The sequence below is a fragment of the Rhagoletis zephyria genome, unplaced genomic scaffold, assembly GCF_001687245.7.
Source record: "Rhagoletis zephyria isolate East Lansing unplaced genomic scaffold, Rhagoletis_zephyria_1.1 Rzeph_scaffold_03801, whole genome shotgun sequence".
Lineage (NCBI taxonomy): Eukaryota > Metazoa > Arthropoda > Insecta > Diptera > Tephritidae > Rhagoletis > Rhagoletis zephyria.
The window spans coordinates 33,065-39,456 of NW_016160884.1; the positions used below are offsets into that span (position 1 = coordinate 33,065).

The 6,392-nt window shown below is 40.6% G+C and overlaps 1 protein-coding gene across 3 annotated transcripts in view; it reads left to right on the forward strand.

Moving 5' to 3' along the window:
* LOC108369691 (uncharacterized) overlaps positions 1-6,392 on the forward strand; it is a 20,441-nt gene that overhangs the window by 6,704 nt on the left and 7,345 nt on the right. The gene's annotated exons all lie outside the window — the stretch shown is intronic.

A 6,392-nucleotide genomic window follows, 5' to 3' on the forward strand; every position in this document is an offset into this window, starting at 1 on the left:
ATTATGAAAAGAAGCATTTCCGCATTATTGGGCAACAACCTATTTCTATTTTCAACATAAATGTTACCTGATGCACTAAATATTCTTTCAGAGTTAACTGAGGAAGGTGGCGCGCAGAGATACTTCATTGCCAGTGTAAAAAAATTTGGAAATTCTTTGCGGCTATACTTCCACCAAGTTAAGGGATCTTCAGGATATAAGAGGTAGCTGCAAATATTGCTCTATTTCTAGTTCATAAATCGCTGCCTTGTCTACCAATCGTTTGGCTATCCATATCACTAGGAACACTAGAATCAGCATCAGAGCCTTTGGCGATTNTCATTATGAAAAGAAGCATTTCCGCATTATTGGGCAACAACCTATTTCTATTTTCAACATAAATGTTACCTGATGCACTAAATATTCTTTCAGAGTTAACTGAGGAAGGTGGCGCGCAGAGATACTTCATTGCCAGTGTAAAAAAATTTGGAAATTCTTTGCGGCTATACTTCCACCAAGTTAAGGGATCTTCTGGATATAAGAGGTAGCTGCAAATATTTCTCTATTTCTAGTTCCTGCCTTGTCTACCAATCGTTTGGCTATCCATATCACTAGGAACACTAGAATCAGCATCAGAGCCTTTGGCGATTTCCTCAAAGCATTGCCAAATATCCTTGTGAGCTCGATCTTCGATGGAAGCTTTCACTATAGTTCGGAATTTTTCATATGATTTAACTGGTTTCTCCATGCTAACTGATTTATAATTTCGAATTAGTTCATCAACAACCCAGTTTTTAGCTTTATTGGCGTCAGAAAAAAAACGAGTTTTGAAACGTGGGTCACAAAATGTTGCAATAGTGAAGCATTATCGTTGTTGAATGTTTAACACAGCTTGAGTTGCGACAGAGTTGCATTGGCTTCAGTTGATCAGGTTTATTCAGTGAAATCGCTGGATAAATTTATCAGAAGTGTGTAAACGAGTTTCCATAATACGGTTTACATTGCATTTATAAGCTTTGAATACCCTTAGTAGTTTTGACTTTCATCAAATTTGATAGTCGTTTGACATGTGCTGTGGACCGTGTAAAGTGCTGTTTGATCAAATTGACAAACAAAGTGAAAGAACAAGTGCCCGATAATTTAAATAAAAAGAAGAAATGAGCAAGAAAATAAAATAATTCGACATTTTAGAACTAGTAAGTTATTTCAAAAATCTCCAAAACCTTTTTTGTGGTGATACAACTTCAACAAAAACTGAAATTTTATGGATTTTTTGACGTGTGTAAGTCAAACCATCTAATTACACAGACATATCTGTGCACAATAATTTAAATAAAAACACATAATTAGTATTAACAAATGAATACAAAGCTTTCTTAAGCTTCTCTTCAACTTCATCCAAAACGAAAAACTGAAATTTGATGGTTTTTTGAAGCGTAACTTACACCATCTTATTACACAGAAGACAGTTTGATCAAACAATGTGACCATGTAAGGTCCATATAAAGCATCAACACACATGTGCGATTCTGACGGTGCGAATCTGTTCCGAAAAAATTACAACAATGCCGCAACTATTTATTGGAACATTTACAGCTCTTCATTTCGTCGTGGCGAAATTGCAGGCCTACGCGTTCGGAAACGAAAAAGGTTAATAGGCGGGTTCTGTATAATTTAAACAAACTGTTAAGAAAACAAAACATCTTGATTGTTTAATAGCAAAGAATTTGATGAAGATTGTTTTTTGCAGTGTACGAAAATAAACTATTNGTTTTCGAAGTGGTAAATTCTGTAGCATCAGAAACGGTGCGGAGGTCGAGGTGAACTCGAGCCGGCAAAAAAAAAACAATATTGTGAAATTTATTAAGGGCAGCAGTCTACCGGATATCCGATCGGATATCCGAATCCGGCTGTTATTTTTTACAGGATATCCGGAATCCGGCTATCCGGCACATCCCTAGTAAAAACTTACTAAATTAAACCCAGATTTTGTGCTTTTCTTCAATATAAATATGTACTACGTTCCTTGAAAAAAAACATTCTCCTCTTAATATTTGTAAAAAGAAAACAAATTTTCTATGGTGACTATTAGGCTTTAGCATAAACATAGACAACGGCTTTGTGTGTTTGAAACTAGTTGGCTTGCTACAGAAGATTGTGTGAAACTATTCGCAGCTCATCTGGGTGATCTTAAAAGATCTCTTGAAGCTATTGAAGTTTTGAATCGGTACGCTGAAACAATATCAGAGGTCAAGGGTGTGGAAACGTACATGTAATCGTTTGTTTTGTTGGCTTCCATTTGGTTCAAAACTCTATTCATTATCTGATTAACATTTTTACAAGCTAGATATACGACGATTGACGTGGAAGCTGTCAACATAAAGAGTTTAATTGAAGATCTTAACTTTTGAGACTCTGCTCATAGATTCTGCAGAATGGTTAGAAAAAGATTGGTTCCTAAGATAGATTCCAAAAAAACGACGTAAAACATAAAATCACTAGTTTGAGAAATTAGTCATTTAAATACTATTCACGATGCAAATCAACGGACCCAAGGTTTGCCTCTGTTCCAATTCCTAAAGGGGTTACACGAATTGAAGATGGACATATTATCCCTAATATCTGCGTATTACTTCGAATCTTCTGCACTATTTCAGTGAAAGTCGCTTCTGCTATGATGAGCCAAGACAGACTAACCAGCCTCTTACCTTGGGCATTGGAATCATCTCTTGCGCGTACCACTGATTTAGAATCTACCATCTTAATGTTTTCTGACCGAAAACCTCAAAGTTTTTTCAATCAAAATTTCATAAAAATGTCATGATATTTTGTTCTAATTTACAGGTCTAGTTTGCAATTCGCCAAACATTCTGCAAAGTTTTATTAACAAACAATTATGCATAATGGCCGGAGAAGCCATAGGTTAGGTTAGGTTGGGCGGCAGTCCAAAGTAGGACTCACATAGACTCAAGGTCCTTCGTGATACTGCATGAGAGTTTTTTAATTATCACCGTTCCCCGGTAAACCACTTGGTGCAAGAAAGTGCAAAGGCTTCTGACGTTCACCACTTTGAGGTCATCGAGATCGTCGAAGAAATAGCTCTTGAGAGCCTTTTCTCTCCGTTTTGACAAAGCCTGGGAATGGCAGAGAACATGTGGAATGGTTTCGTCTTCTTCCATGAAGCTTCTGCAGTAGTCGTTCCAGGGTGCGGCCAGCCTAGCTGCGTGAAATCCGATCAAACAATGTCCGGTGAAAACCCCAGTCACTATGCGAATGTCCTGCCTCTTTAGATTAAGTAGAGACTTGGTGCTTTGGGCGTTCGTAGCAGGCCAGAGTGTTTTGGCAAGGTCAGTTCCATTCGCCATCTTTCGTTGGCAACTTCTATGAATTTTTAATTCAGTAGATATTTGCATGTTTGAAGAGGGATTCCGAGAGTATCCCTTATGTCTGTATCAGGAAATGACGTTCCATGACGCTCGATTTCGTCAGCCTTGCAGTTTCCCTAAATGTCGCAATGGCCAGGTACCCAGACAATGTGTGTTCTGAATGTCTCAGCCATCTCGTTGAGAGGACGGTGGCTTTGATGAACTACTTTTGAAGTCAGCGACATATTTTTCAGAGATTTTATTGCCGCCTGGCTGTAAGGGAAGATGTAGATATCATGACTAGTAATCGTATCACACTAGACCAGTGATGCGGCCTTTGAGATAGGCATCAGTTCCGCTTGAAAAACACTGCAGTAATCAGGGAGGCGGAAGCTGTATGATATGCCTAACTGATCCGAATAGACCCCATCACCGACTCTTTTTTGAGCTTCGATCTGTCCATGTAAACATGGATAGATCCGCTTTTCCTGACCGTGTCCATTGACCATTCCTCCCCTGAGAGGAGAAGGATCGTGAACATGGCCTTAGAAGTGCGGGTGGGTGGAATATAATCGGTTGTAGGAAACTGAGTAAGGTCGTTCAGAATTTTACAGTAACTGATATGTGGATGCATCCATTTCTTGGTCGCGTTGAGCCTAATGGCGGTACTATATGCCATCTTTTTTCCATATAGATCCGTCAGGAGTAATGCTGGAGCGTGTTGAGCGCTTTTGTGGCTGTGAGAAGACAGTCGTTGAACTTTGTCTATTTTCTTAGAGTTAAAGTAGAAAATAATCCGTATTACCACTGCTGTGTAGATCCATGTTACAGTTTTGGGCCCTAGACCCCAGTTTTTGCCAATATCCCTGTTGCAGGAGTATATGGCAGTTGTGGCTTTGCGGACCCTTTCATCGATGTTAGGTCCCCCAATTTAGTTTCCTATCCAGAATTTACCCTTATCAGTTCTCTGTAGTGTGGCACTTAAGTGACATTTCCGAGAGATGGACGTGTGTTTCCTTGTAAATAGTACACGTTTTGATTTTGTGGAATTAACTCCCAAACCACGGTTTCTGCACCATCGCGAGAGATTGTTTAGTATACCTTGAATGAGATTAGTCAGGGTTGCTAAATGTTTTCCTGTAGCTGTAGTGGCAATATCATCGGCGTAGGCTACCACTCTGCCGCCCTTTCTTTCTATTTCTTTCAGCAAACTGTCAACGGCAATATTCCATAGTAGAGATTAGAGTATACCTCCCTACGGGATCCCCTTGCAGCGTACTTTTTGACGGAGGCATCTCCTAGTTCTGAGTTTATGACCCTAACTCGGAGGAGATTGTTGACAAACGCTATCAGTGTGTTTCAAAGTCCGAGTTCCTGGCGCGGTGAAATGACTACATCCGGACTACTACTATTGAAAGCACCTTAAATGTCCAAGAAGACAGATAGAGCATATTCTTTGTAATGTAAAGATTTTTCAGTTTCAAAGATAAGGCTGTGTAGAGCTGTATCCACACCCTTTCCTTTGTTGTATGCATGTTGGGAAGTAGAGAGCTTTGGATCAACTATTTCCCTAATTTGGGTGTCCAATATGCGCTCTAATGACTTCAGTAGAAAGGACGAGAGGCTTATTGGTCTGAAATCATTGCGAGAAGCTGCAAATAGCTTCCTTTATATTCCCATCAGAAATAGTGACAAGAGGGATTTCCCCGTCTGGGGCAGTGATCTGTGAATTGTTCGATCCTATGGTGTCGGAACAACCAGGAAAGTGTATCTGCATGAGAAGCTCAAGCGTTTCAGAACTGCTACTCGTCCATTAATAATTTTTTTAGCAAGTAGCTAAACGCGCTTGGGTTTTTCGAAAGGATCTTGCGTAATCGGTTTACCTCTGAGTTGCTTTCTATCGTTTGACTGCTCTGACAGCATTTTTAAATCTGCATTGGCAGTCCTTGTATTCATTCCACATATTTGACGCTTTCGCTTGACTAAATTTCATCCTGCATTCCTTTCGTAGGTTCATTATTTCCTGCGACCACCATGATGGTCGTTGCTTTCTCCTTTTTGTTTTGCAAAATGCTGCTTCCGTTGCTCTTTGAAAAGCATTCGTATGCCCTTCTACTGCTGATTGTAGCATTTGCCTATTCGCGAGATTTCCAGAGGTTTAAGGCAAAGATCTGAGTTTTCCCCAGACACATGCCAGTTGCTCACTAAATCCTCACCTCATCTGCTAGGAAAGGATACATCGAGCACCTCCCTTCTTTGGGATGTCACAAAAGTGGGGGTATCCTCAACATTACATATACTAAGATTATTGCTTAATAAAGATTTGAGAAGTAGCTCACCTCGATCGTTTGTATTTGAGCTACTCCAAATATCATAATGGGCATTCGCATCTGATCTAATGGTTAACGGGACGTTAGCGCTTCAGTTACCGTCTTCGTGACTAGTGCTGGTGGGGATGGCTGCTAATGTGCCCTGTGACATTAATATTTTTCTTTACTAATAAGCAAAACCTTGGCTTACCTTGATCTTTTGTGTAGATCAGCTGATAATCTTTACTGATCAGGTCGCAAACCCGATCTTTGATGACCCAACGTTCTTGGATAAGCACGATCTCCTCTTCTGTTTGAGCGAAACGAAGGAGTAGTGCGGCTAACGCCGTTTTGCTGTGGTATAGATTGATCTGTAGAATCTCCACCATCATCTTCAATATGTATAGGCGGACGCCCAATGACCGTACGACTGGCGTGTTCGTCCTCGCATAATGGGGAACGACCTCTTCGTCATCGCCAAGTGGACGCGGCTTCACAGTCCATAGGGCATTCGGTCTCCTAACTGTTTCCGCGTAAGGAGCATTCTTCGACATATCCTGTCGATACGCATGGAGGGCCAAAGCGTGGAAGCCGTAGTTGGTCCTCCAGTTGAGGCTGGAAAGGGGTACAAGTGATACCTTATTGAGGACAATTACCGCCACTCTTCGCTTGCCTATTGGCTCTTCCAGCGTACAACCTTCCAGTCGTGAGTTGGAAGTTCGCGATTGCCTAATTGTAT